Source organism: Mesoplodon mirus (assembly GCF_964341445.2).
Source record: "Mesoplodon mirus genome assembly, chromosome: 19".
Taxonomy (NCBI): domain Eukaryota; kingdom Metazoa; phylum Chordata; class Mammalia; order Artiodactyla; family Ziphiidae; genus Mesoplodon; species Mesoplodon mirus.
In genome coordinates this window covers 44,459,705-44,485,797 of record NC_138995.1, presented here as the reverse complement: position 1 = coordinate 44,485,797, position 26,093 = coordinate 44,459,705, and positions in this window count along the sequence as shown.

Below are 26,093 nucleotides of genomic sequence, written 5' to 3'. Positions count from 1 at the left end.
AGTGTGAGGGAAACACAGTGGGGTCCCTATAGCAGGGGTGCTGAGGCTTCAGTGCCTTTGGGGAGGGCTCACCTTTTCTCTTTGGTGTCTATATTGAGAATTGTCACAGTATCTAAAATAAGAATCCAGCATATGGGCAGTGTGAGAACTGGCAGTGACAGCAGAGAGGAGGTGAGGGACAAAGCCACCCTCCCATCAGGCAGACATGGAGATGCTGGGGCTACTGACTCACTGACAATGTAAGGCCCCCCTGCATGCTCTGTTGGCCTCTTGGCTGTCAGCTGCTACAGCTTCACTCCCACACTCCCCACCCTCATGGACCTGACTGAGATCCCACCTGGAGAGGTTCCTTCCAGGCCACGGGCCCCCAGATGAGACCACACCTCCTCCTTTGGATTTAGAGAGGAAGGAGCTCACCCTCTCCCACAGGACAAAATGATGGGGTTAGGCTTTCCTTGGCCTCCACAAGCATGGTCAGGACATTGCCCCAGCCACACTCCAGCTCTGGGAAATGACCTCAGGAAGAGCTGACCAGCCCCCTCGCCCCAAACCCAACCTGCTGCTCCTGCTGCCCAGACGTCATCTCAGCATCATGTCCTCATTGACCGTGAGACTTTGGAAATCATGGCCAAATGTGCCATCTCAGGCCTTTACAACAGCTGCCCCCACCAGGAGTGCATTTGCTCCAGGGCTTCCCAGGGCTGATCCTCTCCACCAGGGGGCCTCAGCTCCCGGCTATGGAATGCCCACGCCTCGCCCCACAGCCTCTCTCACAACACCCTCTATTGGTTCTTCAGGACACTTACCTTGTTGATTTAAATTTTTCTGGTTTATTTTCTCTCTCTCCCATGATTGAGGGCAGAGACTCTTGTTACCCTGCATCCCCAGTTCTTAGCCCAGGCTGGCACAAGGGGATGCCTAATGAGTAGCTGTCCAAGGAAGGCAGCAACTCCAAGTGCATTGCATAAGCATCCCTGGAGCATCCAGCTTCCAGCGCAAGCAGCTCTTTCCTAATTCTCACATATGTTGAGTCCAGAGAGGCTGTCAATCTGCTCCCAGGATGGCTCAACTGCTCCCCAGAAGGTCAGGTTCTGGGGCTCCCTGGGGCCTTCAGTTTCTTCTCTCATGGTTTAGGAAAATGTCTTTGCAGTATCAGCATGGCACTGGAATGTCTTTCCTCCCCATTTCCCACAGAACACAAAATCCAACAGGCTCTTTGTACTGTGAGTCCTGCCCCAGCAGGCCTGGGGAGTATGGGCAGGGCCCTGCAGAGGGAGAGCTGTCTCCACCAGTCTCCAGGCCCTCGCATGTCCCACAGCTTGCTCAGAGCTGTCATGTCACCACTTTCTTTTTCTCCTAGAATGTAACAGTATATTCTGTAAATATTGTCGCTGCTGACAAGACCATCAATTCTGTTCATAAAAACTATTCAGCATTCCAGCAACGCATTGAGAGCTGGAGTACTTCATAACCCCATGCATTTGGGCCCGCACAAGGGTGCTTCCCTTCAGGCAAAAAAGGAAAGGAGAGAAGGCAATTCTATTTTCTAAAAGCAGAGAAAAGCTGGCTGCTGGAGACGTGGAGTGAGCACCATTTCTCCTCGCTGCTCGTCCCACCTGGGATGGTCCACACTGGGGAGGCCTTTCCTCTAGGCTGCAACCAGAGGGGACTGGATGGCGTGACAGTGTGTGAGAGGAGCAGCCCTGCAGGTCGATCCCAGGTGAGAAAGGCTCCCTTGCTTGCCTATTCACTCACTCTGGACACCTCCAGGTCCCCTCGATTCCTCCTTGCCTCCCTCTCTCTGTCCCCCATCCACCTCTCCCATAAGCCACGCTCTCTGGAGCGGTCCACCTCTCTCCACAGTCACCGCCTGCAATCCAAGCCTCCACTACTTTCTTGCAACCATTTCTTGAATGATCTCTCTGCTTCCACACCTGCCATCCTCAAGACCATCAATTGTAATGGAGAGATCTTTGTACAAACTTCATCAGGTCCTATCTCTCACTTCTCACTGGATAGCTGAGAGATCTTTTACATCCTATATCAGACTGTATCCCTCTGCTATGTACACTCAGCCTAAAGCTGAAATTCCTTCCATGGTTTATAGGCCCTATATGTTCTGGCTTCTTCCACCCTCTTCCCCCTTGTCCACGGGGCTTTGGCCCTCACCTCTGTCTCCAGACTGTGCTGAGCTCATTCCTGCCTCAGGGCCTTTGCACTTGCTGTTCCTTCTGCTTGGAAAACAATAGTTCAAACTTTCCCTTGGCTGACTTGTTCTCATTGTTTTGGTGAAGCTTGGATGCATGCCTCCTCTTCAGGATGGCTACCCTGAGCATCCCTGCCACTCTAGATGTCCTTCATAGCCCTTATCACCATCCAAATGTTCTGGTTTATTATTTGGCTGCCAGTGTTTTGGTGCCTTAGTGTCTGTCTGCTGGCTCCTGCATGCCCTAACAAAGAAAAGTGTTTGACATGAATCCACAGCCCATGTGACCTCCCAATCACTCTGAGGAATGAAACACAGCTCCAAGGATCAGAGAGGGCAAAGGTTTTTCCCAGGGTCACGCAGAACACAGATAAGAGCCAGCCCTGGATTCCAGAACTGCCAGCGCTTCTCTGTGGACCTTCCATCCCCAGGTGAGATACCACAGGTGTAAACAGGATGCTGCCCTAAACACAGGGCTGGGAGCATTTTCACACTAAAACACGAGCCAGAGTTGTTCCCTGGGAATTCACTCAGTGTAGGCAGGCTTTCCAAAAGCAGATCTGGGAGGAGCTTGGGTCCTGAGGGACGACGATGGCAGTGGAGGAGGAAGTTCCGCTGACTGGTGCAGGCCTTGCTGAGCAGGGGTACAGGGCGGGAGGATGAGTGGCCAGAATGACAGTGACAAATTCTCCACTAGGGGTTGTTTCCAGGGCTCTTCGTGCTCCCAGCCTGGAGCTGCACAGCCAGTGGGGTGTTCATTAATCACCACTGCGCTAGCGAGCAGGGCAGTGGAACTGGACCCGGTGGAGATGGAGTGTTTGACTTTGGGGAGCCTCTTTTTAAAGAGGATGGGTGATTTCTGACATTGGAGGCAGGTCTTTGGGAACTTTATGTGAAGAGTCTCAGACTCTTTATGTGTCTGTTGATTTAATACTTGCTTTCAGCACCGACTGTGGGCTTACCGTGAACTAGACCTGTTAGGGGCATGGAGGGCCTTGCCCCAAGGAGTGCACAATTGGGAAGGGGGTGCTAAGTCAGGCCCCTAGCTGACAAGTTACCCTGCAGTATAAGCCACCAGGGACAGAGCCATATAAGAATTCAGAGAGCCCAAAGCACATCAAGTAGGTAGAACATCAAGACGAGAGGGACGCTGTCATTTGCAGATAGGCCACAAAAATGTGGGAGCTAAAATGTAGAACTTGCTCAAAAGTGGGAGCAACCTCTGCCCAGCCTGTCCTTCCAGGCTCCAGGAAGAAGGAAGCCCCTTTAGGAGATGTGGACTCCAGGAGAGAGGAAGACCGTATTCCCACCAACATGAAGAGAGAGATAAAGAGGGAGGAGGGGCAGACACAGCTGGGATCTTCCATCCTCCAGAGGCCCCCATGACAGGTATCTTTTAAAAGTGTGGGCACATTCAGAGCACAGCCTGCAAGATGTGCTGGGTCCCCCAGAGGCCTGAGACCTCTTCCCTCCGTGGGGTTCTGTGCCTCTTCCAGCAGAGTCCAGAAGGTAGCAGAATCACTGCACTTGACTGCCACACAGGCAAATCACATCCATCCCAGGCCTGTGTGATTGATTTTTGAATAATGGTGACGGTAGCATTTACTAAGCTCTTACCATGGCATCACATGCTTGAGCTTACTCTTAGAAGATGGTATCTAGCCTCATTTTAAAGAAGAGAACACTGAGGCTGGGGATGTTAGGAAACATGACCATAAATGCACAGCCTGTGAGGAGAAGAGCCTAGGTATGAGCACTGGTGGTCTGGCTGCTAGGTCTGTGCACAGGGCCACTCAGCAGCCTGCAGATGGATGGGGCTCGGCCTCCCAAAGACATCCGGGGGCTGCTTTAATGGCAGCTGAGAGTGATTCGTAACATCAATAGCTTCATCGTTTAATTAGTCCTTGAAAATAATCCATTCTCTTAACTAGTTTCATCTATCACATGCTTTAGACAGGAGAGAACTATTTTAAAAGTCCTTTCTTTATAGATAGTGAAAAGCCAAATACTGGTCTGCGTTGTCCATATTATCACACACTCTGGATTTAGGAGGATTACAGTTAAAAACTGCTCACTCACTGCAAGAAAGAAACCCACCATTTCATGTCCCTGGTGTTGACTGTGGGCCTCTCTCCACTCCCTAGAGCGCTCCCTGTTGTTTTAATAACCTCAGCACCTGATGGTAAACTCAAGGCTGAGTTCTGTCTCTCCTGCCAAGGTTCTCTAGGTTTGCCAATTGAACAGGCCTCTCCTTTATGCCCTGTAGAATGGGTGCGTGTTTGTTTTTCCTACTGTCTGGGATTAAGGTGGGAATGAGGAGCAGTATCCTTTTGCCTGTGTGGTGTGCTCCTCGGTGCTGTTCTGTGGTGGGTTTGTTTTTGCCTCCTTCCCCGCATTAGACTCAGGGGCCTTTGCTGTCCGTTATCCGTGTTCCACTCCCCAGAGTACCAGCTCAGCTCCTCTCACGTCTGTTAAAAGGATGAATGAATGAATGATACTTTGTTTTCAAGAATTTGGCCTCGTTGCGGGTTTGACCAGAACTCTGTTATTCAGACAGATTCTTTTTTAAAACAAAGACTGAGCCAATTTAGTTTTAAAAATCCATCATATCCTTGGTTTAAATTAACTTACTTTTAAGAACAGAATTGACTGTTACAGTAATGTGTGTAGACACAGTTGGCATTAAAGGAATGATTAATTAATACATCCATAGATACAAAGGCAGAAATCTCCCTGCTCAGAAGTCTAGGAGTGCAGCCACCATAGCCTACAGGGAATTCATTTGTGGAAGGCTAGCAGGGGCTGACCTGCCGTGCATCAGTGAGATAACGCCCGAGCGCATCGCCAGCTGGAAGAAAGAAAGTGGTGTCTTGGGTAGGCAGAATTCCTCCACCAAAAGATTCTCCCTCCCAAGTGTAATTTCCAGGGGAATACAAATATTGTATTTACTGAAATAAAAGGCATGGAAGGGGAGAGTTGGGAAGTTGTGTTGTGAAACATCTAGATAGCTTGGCAGTTCTGCAGAAAGAATGGGCCACCTGGAGCCGGGCAGCCTGGGCTTGGTCACTGACTAGTGGTCGGCTTTGGGTAAATTCGTAGCCTCTCTTGCCTCATCGGGAAAATGGAGATAGTGAGGACTGCTCAGTCCTCACACAACGTGCAGCGGGACAAGGGACTGGAGTTCCACTTTCGGCTGGCAGGACTTTCCTAACCAAGGGTCCTTAAAGGGCATTTTCTCAAACCTGCTTCTCTAGCTCACAAGGAACTGGGGTTGACATTAAAGGTGATAGCTGCCCCTTCCTTCATCCTGGGGGCTTGGGACGATGCTGTGGTTTCTAGTGTGGTCGCTGGCAGCAGGAGTGAGCAGTGAAGTATAGAGGGGCTGGGCCTCAGTCATTGTCAGAAGGAAAGGAGAGGTATGGTTTGTCTGCTGACAGCTGCAACCTTGACCATAGAAGCAGAAGAGGTCCCAGGGGCCAATCATCCCTACCTGGCTGGACTATATCCCAGTTGGCATGAGAATATCAGCTGCCAGGGAGGTACCTGGAGACAGAGTTACACATGGCAGGGAGGATGAGTGTCTAGAGCAGAAAATCAACCTCCAACCTTCCTCACTTTTACCTAGGAAGCCTCCCGTTTCTCTCTGGTTCTGGAACGAAAGCCATTTTCCTGGGTGACTTTGTGACCTAGACATCCTCCAAGGCACAGGGCAGTGGACTGGAACCTTGTGACTGTCCAGATGTCAGACTCAGTCCTTCCCGGGCAGGACCTCTGACAGCTGCAAGGCACTGTTCCTGCCAATGCACTTCCACATGCATAGCTTCTTCGGGCTTCTTGATGGCTCTGAACCATGCTGTTACCACTCTACAAGTCCAGGGAATGAACTCTCTGAAGGAGGAGGGCTTTGGAATCATGCCCACTGGTCAGCTGAAGGATTCACCTCTGCACCTTCCTTGCTGTGTGACCCTGGGAAAGCTGTTTTAGGCCTCCACGTGCCTGTGACCTGATCTGTAAGCTAAGAGAAAGAAACAGGATTTAGTGAGTGAACACGACAGTGCCCACTACAGTATATGGCACTGGGGGGGGGGCATTGGAAAAACTGACATTTTCCATTGTTTTTATTTTTAGATTGGAAACACACACACACACACACACACACACACACACATCATGTTTGAGACCCGGTTTTTCAATTAAAAAGCAAGGGCGGGTCATTTGACATCTCTCAATTCCCTCTTCTGGAAACAGGGGACCGTGTTAGAAACAACAACAGCAGAATAATAGAGACGGGGTCTCCTGTGGAGCCCCTTCCAGGTACTGGGCATAGTTAAATGCATTGTCATGTTGCGGTAATTAACTGAAGTGACATTCATGGAAGTACTTAGTACAGTGTCTGACACACAATCGACAGTCCATAAATGTGAGCTAACGTGATTAGTAGTTACGTATTCAGTGTGGGGCCCAGCATTGGCTCTTTTCTCATTCTCTATCCTTGTCTGTTTAGCGCATGCGTACACGTGCACACACACACACACACACACACACAGAGTTAAATATTTTTTTGTATTTTTCTCAAATAATTTAATTCTTTGATCACTTAGTTGAGAGTCCCTTGAGGGTAAGGATCCTCGCAAGTTGTTTTTTCTCAGTTTTTCTCCTTTTAGGATTCATTGCAATGAATCATATCCTCTAAACATTCTTTGCTCCTCTAAGCTTCTGTTGAGCTGACATAACTCGATGTATTCTAGAGCCTTGCCACCGGAAGGTGTTTCTGAAAGCACAATTGAGAGTGACATTGCCTGTCAGTGGCAAGTGCTGTTATTGCCTGGTGCTCATTGATTGGCTACCTCTTCTGCTCTGTGCTAAGCAGTAAGAAGACACAATCTCTCCCCAGGTGTCCTAAAAACTGTGCTTACACTGGCTGCCTCCCAATCTGCTCATAAAATGGAAAAATGCAGCCTGAGAGTCAAGCTTCTGCCACACAGATGGCGCTGGGCTGCTGCATTTGTGAGGCTCTGAATGACCCAGGAGCCCCAACTCCTGGGGTCCAGGGGAAATCACACACAAATAGGAATAATCCTTATAGTGTGAGCTGTTGTATCAAAATCAGTGATTATCAGGGCAACTAAAATGGATGGTGTAGGATATCACACCATTTGATCAGATTTTTTAAATGGCCAGAGAAATGCATTTGAATAAAGATTTCACGGACACAGCAAAAACAGTAACAGTCCAAAAAATAATAAAAATTAAGTAAATAAAAGGATAATGACATTAACATCAGTGAGCATTTACTACTCACAGGCACCTTGAAGGCATTTCAGTCACCACTGTTCTATGCGTAGTATTATTATCCCAAATTTACAGATGAGAAGATGGAGCCTTGGAGAGGGAATGCACTGATGTAAGGGCACACACTGGTGAGCTCACACCACACACCTAGTAAGTGACGGAGCTGGATCTGACCCAAGATTCTGGAGATCAAGAGCTTCCCATTTTGCAAGGGGAAGTAAGCTTGCCCAGTGCTCATGTTTAGTAGGCATCAAAAAATAGGTGATTTTTGTTTGTTTGTTTGTTTTTGCGGTACGCGGGCCTCTCACTGTTGTGGCCTCTCCCGTTGCAGTGCACAGGCTCAGCGGCCATGGCTCACGGGCCCAGCCGCTCTGCAGCATGTGGGATCTTCCCGGACCGGGGCACGAACCTGTGTCCCCTGCATCGGCAGGCGGACTCTCAACCACTGTGCCACCAGGGAAGCCCCCAAAATAGGTGATTTTTAAATGAATGAATGAGCGTCCTTGGCGGGGGCAGGGGTTGGTAGGTATTTGGTTTGTTTCAGTCTGTTTTCCAGTGCCCAGGACATAGTAAGCTATCAAAAAGTTCTCTGTGTTCAGTCCCAACTCCCTCTGTGATCAGCCTGAAGGAGTCCCCATTGGCTTTCTGACTGCCTTCTGCATGCCTCAGAGGAGGCCTGTCTGGACTGGACACGATGGCTGGTTCTGCTGCTGTGGCCACTTGGATTATGTGACAGCTGGCTTGATGCTGAACAGGGTAAAGGGCACACAGCTGCAAAAGCCAGATGTTTTTTTCTGAATCTAATTCCTTCCTGCTGCCAACCTGGTCTGAAATACCATCCATCACTCACCATGATAGATGTCTTTGAACTTGGGAGCTTGGCTCTTGAGAAGTGCAGGAGGGAAATTGAATACCAACCAGCCCTCCTCCCCCAGAGAGGTTCCCTTTTGACTTGAGATGGCAACAGCTTGGAAAATGGTGTCACAGCTCAAATTAGTGCTGAGCAGGCATGAGGCACTGGTGTCCCAGATGCATGGCTGAGATGACCCAGGACACAGTCACCATCAGTATCCCCAATCTTAATTCTGGCTTGGTTAGGAAATCAGAAATTCCTGAGGCCCTTTGGATCAGGAAGCCCAGTGAAGAAGTAGAGGTGGGATGGGCATGGATGTGCAATGGGGAGAGAACAAGGGAGAGATCTTGAAAGTCCAGAATGGCTGAATGGAAACTACAAGTGGACCTCTCTTTATATTCTGGTTGTAAATATGTACTCATTTTGAAAATGTTTGTATGTAAATTAAATTGTTATAGCACTATTTTTCTTATCATTACAGTAATACATGCTTGATTAGTTATGTTCCTTCTTGCACCAGATAATAGAAACATTCAAACTTGCCCGAGCAAAAAAGAAAACAAACAAAGCTAAACAGAATGGATGGTTTCTAAGAACAGGTCCAGAGGGTCTCCTGGAATTCTAGGGTGAGAATATGGTTGACCCTAAGATGCTGGAACAGGAACGTCCTGTGGACCAGCTCTGCTTGTCCCACTAGCATATAACACCCAGCTTTCTCAACCCCTCCTTCCTCCACTAGTGGTCTAGCCACCTGCAGAGAATCTGATTGGTCCAGTTAGGGCCACATGTCCATCACTGTTCCAATCAGCTGTGCCCAGGAAGGCAGGGCTGTGAGAGTATAGAAGGGTTACTTAGGGCTCATCCCTATGGATCTGTATGATAGTTCCTGGGGAACGGGGGTGGAAGGTCATTGGCTGGACAGATACACCCAAAGGAGAGCATGACAAGTTTCGCTCTTTGCAAAGACTTATGAAAATACCAGAAAACAAGGAAGAAAATGAAGCATTTGTTTTCTTCCACTGCCTGTAGTATCATTTTAGAACTTACTGGACCTTTTCTGCAGTTTTTCTTCAGTGGTTGATGGTGAATCTTAAGCTCAATCCCTTTAGTTTCACTAGCTCATAGCAATTCTGTCAAGCTGTTTATTCAGTCCAATTCTATTGAACACCTACTATGTACTAGGTTCTGAGTGACAGCATAGTACAGTGAACAAGATAGACAAAGGTCCTGCTCTCAGGGAGCTTAGACACCAAGGAGTGGAGTAATCAACACATAATGAAGCTGCTGAGATCATTCACAAAGTGTACATACTGTGAAGAAGAGGAACAGGGAAAGGAGCCTGGTGGTGGAGGGGGACTTCGAAGGGATGGTCAGAGGAGGACTTGCTGAGGAGGTACATGTGCCCTATGCCCTGACAGAAATCAGCTGGCCCCGCGGAGTGGAGGGAAGAGCATCGCAGGCAGGAAGCAGCGTGAGCCTGAGCCAGCAGGGCTGCTGAGGGCATGAGGGGACAGGCACGATGCTGTGTGGCCACAGAACAGGGAGAGGCACAGATTCTGAGATGAAGCCGGGAAGGTGGAAATGACCTTGGACAGAGAGAAGTGAGTGGTGGCTTGAAGTGAGATCTTAGTTCTCTGCCCAGGAATCGGGCCTGGGCAGCCTGGGTGAAAACTAGGAATCCCAGCCACTAGTCCACCAGGGGCTAGAGGCTAGAAGCAGAGCTCCCCTGGCTCTTGCCCCCACTGAAAAATGCATTTCTCAAGGAGGCAAAGACTGTAAAAACAGGTACAAAGTTTATTATTAGAGACATAGCACAACAAGTGGGAGAGCACACAGAGAAACAGCTTGTCTGTTTAAGACAGAAGCAAGGCAGAGATACGCACCTAGAGAGAAAGGGTGTGGGCGTCCCCCCTAATGAGGAAGAGTGCAGTAAAGAGGCAGTTAAATCACTTATAGGGCAGTTCTCCTGGGTCTTTGTTTACCTTTGGCCAATTATCTGTTTCCTTTTTCCACACCTGCCCTGCGCTAGGACCCTCCCCAGCATGCGTGCACAACTTTTTTCTGAGATGGATTCTAGCCCAGAAGCCTATAGGGGGGCTTGGCTTCACCTATTCTGGGGTGGTGCCCCTGCTTTTTGCACCCCAAGGAGCCTTTCTGTGCTTGTGCAGTGTCTCCCTTGCTCCAAGGATGGGAAATATGTGACTTCCTGATCTTTTACTCAAGCAGGGTTTAGCCCCTGCCATGACTGTTATCTTAAAGTGTCCACAGAAGGCAAAGTCCAGCTATTTACCCTGTTCCTGTTGTTATTTCCATCTCGAAATGCAAACAGGAGGCTAGTTGTAAAGGCCTAGCCTGGAGCCCATCTACCTCCTGCCTCAGAAAAGGATGGGTTCACACAGGATTTGAGGGCGCAGTGATGGGACCTGATTAACCTTTTCAGAAGTTAAGTCCATCCCTTTCCCAAGTCTTACCTGGGAAGTAAGTAAGGGAGTGTTAGAAAAAATACCAACGCCTGGGCCCCACCCAAGCATTAAATATTAAAGTATTTGGAAGAAGAGTCTAAAATTCAGTATTTTTATTTATTTTTTTCTAATTTAAAATAAACCTTATTATACATTTTGATAAGTTTTGACAAATACATGCAAATACAAATACAAATGCATACATCCCCCCAAATCAAGATCTACTATATTTTCATAACCCCAAAAGTTTCCCTCCTGTCTCTTTGTTGATCCACCATCTACTCGTGGCCCCAAGCAACCACTGATATCCTTTGTGTCACTGTAGATTTGTTTTGCCCAAGCTAGAATTTCAAGTAAATGAAATCAAGTAGTCCATACTCTCTGTCTGGATTTGTCACTCAACACAATGGTTTTGAAATTCTTCTATACTGTTGCCAGAATTTACCTTTATATTGTTGAATAGCATTCCATTGTTTGGATATGCCACAATTTATCTATTCACCTGTTGATGGATGCTTGCATTGTTTCCAGTTTGGGGCTCCTAGGGATAAAGTTGCTACAAGCATTCGTATGCAAGTATTGTGTGCATGTATAGTTTTTATTTCTATTGGATTAATATTCAAGAATGGAAATATTGGGTTACATGGTAAGTGTATTTTTAACCTTTTTAGAAACCGTCAAACTGTTTTCCAAAGTGAGTGTACCATTTTCACTCCCACCAGAAGTGTTTAAGCGTGCCAGTTGCTCCACACTCTTGCCAACAGTTGCTATTTTTAATTTTAGCCATTCTGGTATGTATACATCAATTATTTCATGAGTAATCTTGGTTTTTCCCTGAAATATCTTTGCCTGGCTTTGGTGTCAGATATTGCTGGTTTCATAAAACCTAGCTGGGATGTTCCCTTATCTTCTGTTTTCTAGCAGAGTGAGTGTAGAGGTGGAACACGGCATTATATCTTCCTTAAGTGTCTGATAGATGCACAGGCAGAGCCATGTGGTTGGCAGCTGGGTTTTGTTGATTTGTCACCTTCATTCTTCACACAGGTGGCTGAGCATTGTGGGTCTTCTCCAAAGAGGTGAATTGTTTGGGAAGCCCATGAAAATGTAGGCCCCTCATCTGCTGGGAGTGTCTGGGGCTTGAGGAGTGCTCTGGGTGGGGAGGGACCAGGGTGCTATCAGAAAATATGTCTATGTTAGCAAATTGCCTAAAGAAATCTGAAAAGGTACTTGAATTTCTAAGCCCCTAGTATTTGCCTTGATTCATTTTTTCATTCTGATTAGATATTCATTTTCACACAAAATTTTGTATTTGTAATTTTATAGTCTTTTTCTTAAAGTGGACCCCCAAATTGTTTTAAGTTCATGCCTCACAAAGCTGGATTCCTCTGCTCTGACTCTACCTGTTTACTCTCAGTAAATGGAGAGTGAGCACTCACTGGGAGGCACATTCCCTTCTCCCTGCCTGCCTGATAGGCCCCACTCCCCGCCCTAGCTCCTGGCTACACACTGAGCTCAGCCTGTTTGATTCTGTGGGTGGCAGGTGTCCAGTGTGGCTTATTACAGACACTTCTCCTGAACGTCCAGCCTCTGCTGCCCACCGCACTGAAGGGGGAGGAAAGGCGTGTGGAACGGGCCTGCACTCAGGAGCTGACCTGAAGATGGATGCCAGCAAGGCTCTAGGTCTGGGCTATGGAAGGGAAGTTCTCTTTGTTCGAAACCTTCACAGAGGGCTTGGAGTGGTCAGGGGAGGCTGCCTGAAGGAGGCAGAGTTGAAGGTGAGGCTGAAGGGGAGCAGGACTTGCACTGGAAGAGAGAGAGGAAGAGGGGAACAGGCATTGAGGGGACAGGGAAAGAGCCCTGAGGAGGTCCTGGCTCAGGAATGAGGCAGCGGACCCAGAGGATACCAGCCTGCCAGATGGAAGGAAGGTGTGTGTGCACGCCAGGGAGTGGTCTGTGTGAGGTGGTGACACTAGGGAGCCTCCAGAATGCATACAACTTGCTTTTTGTCCTTCTGGCTAAGGACATTTTTCACATCTAAGCTACTTTTCACATGGTTTATATATATATATATATATATATATATATATATATATATATATATATATATTTTATCCTCACATGATGACAAATTCAAATAGCATAAAAAGGTCAGTGAAATATAGGCCTCCTTCCCCTCCCTGTCTCCAGTCCCAGCTCCCACCCCAGAAGCAACCACTGTCACCACCTATGCAGCTGTCTGGAGTGCTGTATGCAAACGAGTTCCCTTACACACCCGGAACCACTGCTTTGTACCCTGTTTGTCCCCTTGATGTTTGTCTTGAAGAGAGTTCCATCCAGTGTGTCCACATCGACTCTGTCGTTCTTACCCCTGGAGCTGCCTGCACAGGGCATGGAAGAGGAATGCTTTGCTCTGGAGTCGGGCAGAGCTGTGCTCCAGCCCTGGTACCATCATGAGCCACGTGCAGGACTGGGGCGAGTTGCTTGGTCTCTGATTCTCAGTGTCCTCATCTGTAAAACTAAGAGGACAATAGCCCCCTCCTCACGGCTTCTGTGAGGATTAATTGAATGTGGCTAAAACTCAGGTACAGAGCCAGGCACAGAGAACGTTCCTCATAGCAGGTAGTTGCTAGCACACACCCAGGGAGAAAGCAGATCAAGAGGGGCCCTACTGCCCTCCTCCCCCACCTCCCCAAGACAGAAGCAGCCTCGCCCTTGAGTAAATCCTGCAGCTGGCCCTGCCTCCTGGCCCCTTCTCTCTGGGGAGTGTCCTACCATCACCACCCACCAGCCCCCTCAGGATCTTTGTGGCACCTGAGGATAAAATGCCAGCTAAATGTCATCCAGGCAGATGGGGCACATTTTTCTGTTTATTTAGACTCTGAAATTGTACACTTTTCAAGCAAGAGGCCAGCCAGGGAGCTGGGAAGGCATTTTGGGCTCTGCGCAAGTGGGTTTCCCTCCGACCATTTAGCTGGCTGCGTGGTCAACGTCTTTGTGCAGAAGCAGCACCATGCTGGGGTCTCATGTGGAGGTGAAAATTAAGGGATAAATATACAGGTTTAATAATATTCTCTCATTTGACAATAATCTCCGCTGCTTGCCTGTGATATTTTAAATCCACTTTGCATGCTTTCGACATTAAGAACTTCTGACGAAGTTTCAGCAGGAAGATAATATCTTTATATAATGGCCTTGTATTATGTCTGTGATTCTAAACACAAACTTATTTGCTTTTATCACTTTGACTAAAGACAAAGAAAATGAACCATTAGAAAAGGGCTTCTATTACCGCCCCCACCCCCTTCACACACACACCCTTTAATTTTCCCCTGGAAGCAGAAGTTCCTTTCTCTTTTATCTTTCCATTCTGTGCTTTTGGGCAGAGCTCCATTATCTGTTCCAGTGCTGCCTTTGAGGTTAATATTTCAGCTCAGTCTTTCCTTTAGTTGTGGAGATGAATTAAATTAGTGTCAGCAGGAGTGAATTAAATAAATTGTAAAATAATGCCCACTTTCCCTGTGTTCCTTTTGCTATTCTTGTACCCCAGTTAAATTTTAAAAGAATTCTATTGGGCTTTGCAAATAGCTGTCTTTATCTACTGATAAACAGAAGTTCAGACTGCTCAGATTGTTGTTCAAACTGTGTTCATTCATTCATTCAGTAACCATCTTGCAACCCCTAGAGGGTATCTTATCTGAGAATTGAGGCTGCATGAGAGAGGAGCCCAGAAGAAAAAGTCAAGTTCTGACGACATTGGTCCAGCCCCCGGATCCAGCTATGCCTGAAGTCCTAACCCTGGACATTTCGGTGATAAAAATCCCTTTCTTGCTTAAGTTAGTTTGTTTTTATACTGTCTGTATCTTGGAATCAAAAGTTATCTAGTGGATATAGAAGAACACATATCTGTTCAAGAATACGATGGAGCTGGGTCCAAGGGGGACCAAAGGCTCTTGTCCAGCCATAGGTGATAAGCACAGCAGTCCAGGCAGTGAGGGCCATTCTACCAGTGGTAGAGGACATGGCCAGCACTGGAGACCAATGCATGGAGGCAAGTCAGAATACCAGGAGGAAAATGAGAAGGGCAGAGCCAGGGTGTGAATGTCCTTCACACCCTGGCTCTGCTATCAACTTGTTGTGTGACTTCTGAAAAAGCACCCTCCCCAAACATTGGACCTTGGTCTCCCAGTCTGTTGTAGTAACAAGGCTATTCAGTTACATTTGCTAAGTGCTTACTCTGTGCCAAGCACTCGGGCAAGTGTTCATTTATGTCATCTCTTTGGATCCCCCTACTACTAGCAGGTATCGCTCTTGTGTTTGGCTCACAGCAAAGGGACAGAATTGGACTGACCACAGGAAGCTGCAGCTCTGGGGCCTGACATGTTTGAGGCATGAGGCTGGGGCATCCTTTGGAGGCAGGTAAAAGCAGGAGGACATACTGATTTAAGGAAGGAGGTCTGGTGGCCACTCTGAAGCTCCCACAGCTTGCTGCCAGAACTGTGCTCTGAAGCATCAAGAGCATGGGAATTTGTTTGTTCTTTTTGGGGGAATTTTTGGAGCTGTCACTGGGTTAAGCTAAGAGGTAAAAAGGATGTGAGGAAAATCACCCCATTAAAAATTAATACTTTATTTTAATTAGACGCTTTCCTCTATCGGCAAGTAGAAGGACAGAGCCTTCAGAGGCCTGTTTGTTGTTTTTAAAAAAACCCAAAAAACCCTCTCATGCAATCAGTACAATAATTAAGGAGCACTATTTTTTCCTAGCAAAGGGAACTAATTATTTCAGCCTTGTGCTGACTGATCCATTTTTATGAGCAGTTTTAACATGTTAGCTGCATTTCGTGAGCCATTTGTGAACAGTCCCAGCAATGATGGGGTTGGAGGGGGGTGTCACTGTGTGGGGATGCTTTCCAAATGCAGACTGACAAAAGTCAGAGCCAGCTTCTCCCATGATCCTTTTGTCGTCAACCAAAAGGAGTTCCTGGTGAATATAGGGAAGAGGTTACAGAGCACTTAAAATGCTTCAGACTCAAGCCCAGCCCTCTTTCCCTGGACGGTGTCTTCAAAATGTCCTCACTGGGGAAGGGCAGACTTTCCCAGTTCCAACCTGTATGGTCAGGCCACCCAAGATGGCTGTTCTCTTGCTCTCTGTACATCCCCTGCTCAACCAGTGCCTGCTTTACCTACACCCTACTCACATGACTGACCTTCCTACACACTTGCCCCAGGCCCCAGCTAATGATTGTTCTAGTTTTATTTTATTTCATTTTTTGGCCGCGCCACACGGCATGCAGGACCTTAGTTCCCTGACCAGGGATCGAACCTGTGCCCTGCACAGTGGAAGAGCAGATTCTTAATCACTGGATCACCAGGGAAGTCCCTGTTCTAGCTTTAGAACAAAACTCTCTATGCTTGTGAAAGGGGTGGTGAGGGGCGTGCCCCTCTGCTGGTTTCCCTGGTAACTGATGAGCCAACCTGATGTCAATTCCCCCTATAACTTGTAACCTCCCCCTGCCCCCGGGAGCGAAGACTGACGCCATGTCCTGCCCGCTGTCTGCCATGTATGGTGGGGTGTTGATCCAGGACCTCGATTCAGACATGCATCCCCCTATTCATTAAACCACTGATGTCTCTGTCGCCGACTCTGGGCTCTTTCTTGAAGCTGGGCAAGTACAGGCCTTGCAGGCCTGTGGGGTGCAGCCTAACACACCCCATCTCCACGTGGGCAAAGTCCACCTGTCCTTCACTGTCAAACTAAGTGGCACCTCAGCCATGAAGCCTTCCCAGGATACCCAGGGGGAGTGCTGTTCTACCTCTGGACCCTCACAGCCCTAAGACAAAGAATTCCTTGTATTCAGCAGACAGATTGACCAAGAGTCCACTCCTACCCTTTGTTTGGTAAGTGTCACATTGGGAGAGGAAGGAAGGAAGGGAGGGGGAGAGAGCATGGGAGAGAGGGAAGAAAGAAGGAATAAAACCCCCTACTGTTTGATATTTTAAAATTAGAGATATTTAGACAGGGAAATATTTATTAAGTATAACCTCTCCTTTCCAGGGAGGGTGGACTTGGTGGGGGAGGAGTGCTGTTTGCCTATGGAGTGATGGGTATAAGAGGCAAATAAAGAAGATGAAGGCCTCCAAATTTTCTCCACATGAGAGGGGAATGAGGCATGGTGTGGTACAGGGGTGTTGGGGAGAAGGAGGTCCAAAGTGGGAAGAGAATGGGGCCAGAGCATGAAGAGATTGTTAAAGGGAAGGAGGCCCAGGCTAGCCGCTAGAGACGGACTTGAGACAGAATCAACTAATTTCAAAATTAATTTTATGAAATTGTTCCTATTACGTGTAATGTAAACTCTTTCCCTTGTCTTCCTGCAAAATGTCCTGGTAATGTGTGGTGAAGATTTGGGGTCTGTGGAGGTGGGGAAATCTGTTCAGGTGGTTGAGTTTGACTTTGCCGTGGACTCAGGCAGGACGCCACACTGAAACCTGTCCTTCTCGGGAGGCGCAGCCTGAAAATCCCTTCAGCCCCTGCGGCCATGTAGCACTCGGCTGCCTGGGCTAAATTCCAGTTCCCCACATTCTAGCTGAGCAGTCTTGGACATTTTACTTAACCTTACCTACCTCAGCTTTCTTATCTAAAACGTATTACTTAACTTCGAGGTCAGCATGAAGCTTAAGTGTGTAAAGTGTGTAAATAGCACATGGCTCAAAATAAAATTGTTGTCAAATCCAAGTTTGTGTGCTGGATGCACAGTGAGGCCAAACAAGCCAAAACATCAGAGTTTGCAGCAGAGGAAAGTTTATTGCAGGGCCGAGCAAGGAGAAGGAGGCAGCTCAGGCTCTAAAGACCTGAGCTCCCGTATGGGTCTCAGGGAAGCTTTTTTTTTTTTTTTTTTTACATCTTTATTGGAGTATAATTGCTTTACAATGGTGTGTTAGTCTCTGCTTTATAACAAAGTGAATCAGTTATACGTATACATATGTTCCCATATCTCTTCCCTCTTGCGTCTCCCTCCCACCCTCCCTATCCCACCCCTCTAGGTGGTCACAAAGCACAGAGTTGATCTCCCTGTGCTATGCGGCTGCTTTCAGGGAAGCATTCTTAAAGGCCAGCTGAAGGAGGGGAGTCGCAGGGTATGTGATCAGCTAGTGCACAATTGGTTGATAGGTTGATGGTGAGGTAACAGGGAGGTGTCACAGGGGTTAACATTACCAATCCTCAGCCTCCAGCTGGTTTGAGGGCTATGCATTCTTGGACAACAAGTAGTTAACTTCTTCCATTTGGTGGGGGTTTTAGTGTCTGTAAAACAACTCAGGAATGTGCATCAGACACTGTTATCCATGTATTTCAGGGAGGAGCTAATGATTCTGTGACTGCCATCTGTCTGATTTACTGTTTGAATTGTTACAGTTCTCCTGGCCCAACTGAAATAGGTGATCTTATTTGACCAAGTGTTTTAAAACCTTTTGACAAACTTCCCAAATAACAAATTTTAATTAAAGTTCTTTTGATTTCCAGCTAACTTTGGGATACTTTAGAGGGCCCCTGAGGTATCTCAAAGAGAAATATTTAACTAGGATTATTTCATATGTTAAGTTAAATGTAATCAGATTTTTAACCATGTCTTTTAAGGCTTTTGTCATTTATAGAAATTTTTGTACTCTGATGCTGTTACAAAAAGTGATGATCAAGGAGATTCATAGAAAGGCTATGGAATCTGTTACAACAATTCCACATCAAGATGATGGTTATGCGAGGACTCCAGCCCATACCAACTTAAAACAAGGAGCTGTCCTGCCCCTGGGGTCCCTAGTACAGGCATCCAGAGATTTTTATTTCCTGACAGGCAGTGTTGATGCCCTACTCAGCCTTGAAGTAGTTACAGAAGACAGACCATCACCCCTCTGCTTCCCATAAGAATATGGGAGTTGGGCTTCCCTGGTGGTGCAGTAGTTGAGAGTCCGCCTGCCGATGCAGGGGACACGGGTTCGTGCCCTGGTCCGGGAAGATCCCACATGCCCCAGAGCGGCTAGGCCCGTGAGCCATGGCCACTGAGCCTGCACGTCCAGAGCCTGTGCTCCACAATGGGAGAGGCCACAACAGTGAGAGGCCCGCATACGGCAAAAAAAAAAAAAAGAAAAAGAAAAAGAAAAAAAAAAGAATATGGGAGTAAAATGTCTGAAGGGGGAATGAAACAGGAGGGAAGGGGGCAGGGCACAAGATTTAAAAGAAAGACATAGCCATAGGACATGACAAAAACTGGTTAGAACCAACTAGGTCCAAGATTGTGGAAGATTTTGACTTCCAGTTGACCTTGAGCCTCATTATATGCTCATTGTAATATATTACCATGCTAACTGACACACCCGCCAGCACTATGACAATTCTAAGGCTAACCATAAAAGGCCAAAAGTTGGCAGTGGCCCAATTCCTGGAAATCCCTGCCCCTTCCCCCCTGAAATAGTTGGAGTAATCTTCCCATTCATTAGCCTATGAAACTACCCAGTCCATAAAAACTAACCACCCCATATTTTGGGGCCTCTCACCTTCTGAGGTGGCATACACTCTATCTGTGGAGTGTGCTTCTCTCTAAATAAATCCACTTCTTACCTATCACTTTTTCTCTCACTGAATTCTTTCAGCAATGAGACATCAAGAATCTGAGCTTCAGTGCTTTGTGACCACCTAGAGGCGTGGGATAGGGAGGGTGGGGGGAGGCACAAGAGGGAGGGGATATGGGGATATATGTATACATGTAACTGATTCACTTTGTTATACAGCAGAAACTAACACAACATTGTAAAGCAATTATACTCCAATAAAGATGTTTAAAAAAAAAAAAAAAGAATTTGAGCTTCATTAAGTCCTGAGACCAGGTGTGTGATCTCAATTAAAAGACTGTGGGTTCAAGTCCCAGTCTGAGTTGCACAGTTTCATAGCTTCTATTTTTGACTCACAGTGAGGCCAAACAAACTGAAATGTCGGAGTTTATTGCAGGGCTGAGCAAGGAGAACGGGGGCAGGGGGGAGGACTCATCCTCCAAAAACCCCCGAACTACCCAAAGGGTTTCACAAAGCATTTTTAAAGGCCAGGTGAGGAGGCGCGTCCCAGGGTAAGTGATCAGCTCATGCACAATTCTCTGACTGGTTGATGGTGATGAATCCTTAGGGGCTAGTAGTTAATTTCTTCCATTTGGTGGTTGGTTTTTAGCATCTGAAAAACTCAGGAAATAAGCATCAGATACTATTATCTAGGTACTTACTTAAGAGAGGGGATAAAGCAGGGGATATGGGGGCAGCGTCTGTCCCAAGAAGGCCCCAGAGGATCCTGCTCAGTTATAACTACATGTTCACATTCTTTCAATCATTAATTCTTGAGCCAGGCTTTTGTGACTCAGGGGAAGCCTGGGAGACTACAGCTGTTCTACAAACTAGAGGTAGACAGATGATGTGGGGGGAGGGGTCTGTCCTATGAAGGGCCCCATAGTGTCCTGCTGGGTTACAAAATGTTAGATATTATTCTCTCATTCCTCTTCTTTTCCAACCTGAGGAAACATGTTAGAGAAGAAAGGGCTTTGGAAATATATATGGAAACCTTTAAAATATTCCTACAAGGGTTGCCAGATAAAATGTAGGACTCCCAGATAAATCTGAATTTCAGATAATGACAAATAATTCGAAATTAAGATTTAAATGAACATCCTACATTTTTAACTACTAAATTTGGCAACTCTATTTCCTACCCTTTGACCCTAAAATTTCACTTCTGGGACTATATTCTAAGTAAACAATTTTAAATAAGATAAGTATTATGCAAGGAAGGTTTCCTTGGAGTTTTTTGAAAATAAATGTTGAAAAATTAGGAACAAACAATACACCCAAGAGTAGGAAAATGATTAAGTAAATTAGGATATATCTACTTGATTAAACATGGTATCATAAAAATGTTTCTGAAGAATATACAGATAGAGGAATGCTTATGAAATAATGTTAAGAGAAAAAAATTGGGGAATAAAATTACGTAAAAAAGTGTTTATAACTAAAAATTATCCTTAAATATAGAAAAAAATGGACAGGAAAATTGGTAAAGTGTTCATAGTGGTTGTACTGGATGGTAAAATTATGGCTTTTTTTTCTTTCTACTTATATACATACCCCCAAATTTTCTGTAATGAGCAAGAAATACTTTAATTCCAAAAGCTGCTTTTCTATATTTGTGACTTGGCAGAGGAAGGCGGTGGCTCAGTGCCAGGACCCTTGGGTTCTCATGCTGGTGTACACTGGTGGTGTTGCCCAGAGAGAGTGACTTCAAGTTTTGGAGCCTCAGTTTTCTCACCTGTTAAATGAGAGAAATGGGCACACCAGCCCATATAGCCCCAAATTGCTCTATGATTCTCTTATTCTTCTGTCTCTTTTGTTTTGTTCTTTTCTCTTTGCTCCTTTCTTCTTTCTCTTAACTTCTCCCTCTCTTCTTTTTTCCTCTGTCTCTTGTCTTTCCCATTCTCTGACCTGCCTCAATGTCAAAACTCTTAACACGAAAACGTCAAACGACAACAAAATTCCAACCAGCCTATAAAACAAACAGGATTTTTTTCCTCCTGGAATAACTTTCTGGAATTCAAGGAAAGCGTGGCTTCAGGAATGGCATGATCAGGACACTCTATTTCCCTGCAGTTCTCTCTGGGCCCTTCTCTGTTGGCTTTGTCCCTGAGTTAGTGCCACCTCAGCGGTTCCCATGATTCTGGGTTTCTTGCCTGTACACCACCCAGTCCTGATGGTGAGAATGTTTCTGTCTTTATATTCCAGAAGAGCCCTGAGATTTGTTTTGATTAATAGGCCTAGTTCACATGCTACCTCTAAACTAACGACCAGGACTGGGGAGTGAAGTGTCTGTATTTCTTTAAGCCACTCAAGGTTCAATCCGGAATTGTGGGTGGGGTCACTAGCTGCAGTGTTAGCAAGTGGACAGAAAAAGAATTCTGGGATGACACCTGTCAAATGCTCACTGCATCAACTGACAGGTGTCTTGAAGAGTCAGCCAATCTCCCAGCACAGTGCTAGGCGCTGGGATCACTTGGGGAGAGACCAGATAACCACCCTCTTCAGTGACACTTCTGCTCAGTGGCCCAGAGCAAATGTTGAAGCACAGGGTGGGAGAAGGCAGAGTTTAGGCCATTACTGGGTTCTTGAATCACATTTGGGTCTATGTGTCTGGACTCTTCGGGCAGACAGAGACTGGCATTGTCTGACTGGTTTTGTGTGGTCCTAGCATGATGGACTGGGCTATAAATGAATAGGGGTAAGTGTGGATGCAAAGAACACTTCCTTCCTCTCCTCACACTTGAGCTGCACTGCCCTGTTCTTAAGCCTGCACACTCAGAAAAGGGCCATGTTCTTTCCCCCTCCCCTTCCTTTTTTCTTTCGTCTCTCTAATTTACAAAGTTCTTCTTAAAAAACAGTCCACGTTTCCCCACTGAGACTTTGCCTAATGAAGTATTTTATAGAATTCTCTATTTTAAAAAGAATGAGGTTGAATGTTTATTAAATTAATTTTGATTTAATGTATTTCCTCAATACTTCAAGCTCTGGATTCAACTGTTTCTGAAAATGACTTTTTCCAAGATGCCTGATTTATTTTAATTGCCTCTGTCCCTCAGTTTAGTTCCAAGCTACACTTGTTATTTCTATTTGTTTAGTAGTTAAAGCCTAGAGATATCCCAGGTAAAGTTTTCCCCCTTTGGCGAGGTGAGGCTGTGACTCAGAAGGGTGAGGACACACCCATCTTGAGTAGGAGGGACAAAGCACAAGTTACGTTCCTGTGGCTTCCAGAATTGAAATACAGATAACATTTTTTCCCATTTGTAAAACATTCTTCAATATAGAAAACCTGTCTACGTGTACTATCTCCAGTGCTCCACATTATGGTAAGGTTTCCCACCACAATTTATAAGTTCATTAAATCAGGTATTATTCCCATTTTTAAGGCTAAAAGACTTGCTAAATGGAAGGCCTAAATAGACCTTCTTTCTCCAAAGAAGACATACAGATGGCCAACAAGCACATGAAAAGATGCTCAACATAACTAATCATTAGAGAAATGCAAATCAAAACTACAATGAGGTATCACCTTACACTAGTCGGAATAGTCATCATTAAAAAATCCACAAATAAGTGCTGGAGACGGTGTGGAGAAAAGGGAATCCTCCTACACTGTTGGTGGGAATGTAAATTGGTACAGCCACTATGGAAAACAGTATGGAGGTTCCTCAAAATACTAAAATAGAGTTGCCATATGATCCAGCAATCCCACTTCTGGTTATATATCCAGACAAAACTATCAATATAATTCAAAAAGATACATGCACCCCTATGTTCATAGCAGTACTATTCACAATAGTGAAGACATGGAAACAACCTAAATGTCCATCAACAGATGAATGGATAAAAATGATGTGGTACATATATACAATGGAATACTACTCAGCCATAAAAAAGAATGAAATAATGTCATTTGCAGCAACATGGATGGACCTAGAGATTCCCATACTAAGTGAAGTAAGTCAGAAAGAGAAAGACCAATACCATATGTATGACACAAGTGAACTTATCTACAAAACAGAAACAAACAGACATAGAGAACAGAGTTGTGGTTGCCAAGGAGGAGGAGGATTGAGGGAGGGAAGGATTGGGATTTTGGGATTAGCAGATGCAAACTATTATATACAGAATGGATAAACAACAAGGTCCTACTGTATAGTACAGGGAACTATATTCAATATCCTGTGATAAACTATAATGGAAAAAATATGATGAAGAATGTATATATAACTGAATCACTTTGCTGTACAGCAGAAATTAACACATTGTAAATCAACTATACTTCAATAAAATAAATTTTAAAAAAAGAAATGCAAAAAAAAGACTTGCTAAATGTTTCACAAGTGGCAGGAACACCAGTGGCGTATACATTTCTGACCTTAAAGATAAATATTTTTGCAGTATGTTACTCTAAGAAAAAAAGTCCAACCCCTAAATGTTTTTGTCTTAAATATTTGTGCTTTTAAAGAAAATATTTATACAGAAATAATTTGTATATCCATTGTGAAAAAAAAGGAAAAGAAAACACAGAGAAGCGGTGTGTGTGTGTGTGTGTGTGTGTGTGTGTACTCTTGTATACACATTCACTCATAAACCTCCATCTGGAGGTGACCACTGCTTGGAAGGCCAGGAGGGCTTGAGCTAGATTGTGGGGTAAGTCCTGCCCTGCTGGAGCTTCATCTCGCTCAGGACTTTACACTCCCCTACCCACCTCCCTCACTACCATCTTTAAGCCCAGTGTCTGCAGGGTGGACATGTCTGTTGTCACTGCCTGTCCAGCACTCATTCCCTCTTAACCTAAATTTTCCTTTGAGAAACCACAAACTCACTATTAAACCCTGAAGTGAGTGAGGTGGTTGATTTAACCCCAGATTCAAGGGTGGACATGTGACCTACACCTAGCCAGTTAGTGACAATGATGCTGAAATACTCTTGAGGTGCCTCTTGGGAAATAGAAGCTCTATTTCTACTGTGAAGCTGAAGGTGGCCATCTTGCCACCAGGAGACCTTGCTGAGAGGGAGCCCACCCAGAGGAAAGCAGAGCCTGGGAGGCGTCCTCATGCTGTGGTTTTCTGTTACATGAGTGGATGCATTTCATTTTTTGCTAATTCCTGTTGAAGTTGCATTTTTGGCCATTAGCTCAAAGTGGTAGAATGAATGACCATGTACTATCAGAGTAGAAATAAGACAGTTACTTTTAAAATAAAATGATTTTTAAGTGCCCCAGTTCAGTGCTTACTGGAAAGTTGACAGAGAATATTCCTCCCAAAGTGTAAGGTTTCTGCTACTGCCTGAATTCAGGTAGGATTTCAAATTTATTTCCTCTGTGGTCAGAGAACATACTTTGTAAGATTTCATTCTTTTGAAATTTATTGAAATTTATTTTATGATACAGTATGTGGTCTACTTGGTTAACACCTATTTGCACTTGAAAAAGTGTATATTCTGTGGTTGTTCAGTGTAGTGTTCTATAAATGCCAAAGTGGTTGATAATGTTCTTCACATATTCTATTGATATATCTTTACTGGTCTCTTGTCTAATTGTCCTATTAGTACCTGGGGAAGGTGTGTTAGAGTTTCCTACTGTGGTTGTGGCCTTGTCTATTTCTGCTTTTAATTCTGTCAGTTTTTCATGTATATATTTTGAAGATCAGTTGTTAGGCACATACACACTTGTATCATTTCTTCCTGATTTTATTGATCCTTTTAGAGTAATGGAAAGTTCCTTTTGCCTCTAGTAATACCCTTTGTTTTGAAGTCCATTTTGACTAATGTTATTAGAAGCACTTCAGGCTTTTTTTATACTTACATTTTGCATCTTTTTTTTGCATCAATTTTCATCTTTTTATTTTCAGTCCATTTTGTATTTGAATTGAAACTGTGTCTATTGTAGCCAGTATATACTTGGTTCTTGCTTTTTATCCTGTCTTAAAATCTCTGCCTTTTGACTGGAGTGCATATTCTTTTTACATTTAATGTAATTATTGACATAGCTGTGTTGAGGTCTGCCATTTTTCTATTTGTTTTCTATTCACCTCATCTTGCTGCTGTTGTTCCTCTGTTCTTTCTTTCCTTCTTTGGCATTAATAAAATATATTTTAGTATTCGATCTAAATTCCCTTATTGGCTCCCTCTCTATATATCTTTGCATTGTGTTTTTAGTGGTTTTAGGGTTACAATATCCACCTTTAACATAATCCATTCTACTTATAGTTAATATTGAGTTACTGTAGGTTAAATAGAGGAGACTTGAAACAGCATATTTCATTTTGCCAACCTATTCTTAGCACTATTTTTGTTGTATATACTCACTATACACTATAAACCCATTCCTGTAGTATTAAAATTTTAACATAGTTTATTTTTAAAATATAATATATTTTTAAAAGGATAAAATTTTAAATATGGTCTTTTATATTTACTTACATACCTACTATCTCCAGAATATCTATTTCTTCAGCTTAAGGAACTTTCTTTAGTATTTCTTATAGTGCAGGTCTGTGGGTGACAAATTATCACAGTTTTTGTTTTCCAAAAATGTCTTTATTTTACCTTCACTTTTGAAGAATATTTTCCTCTGGATGTAATATCCTTGGTTGGCAGTTCTTTTCTCCTTTTGGTACTTGAGTTATGTTGTTCCTATTTCCTTTGGCTTCCATTGTTTATGATAAGAAATCAGATATTA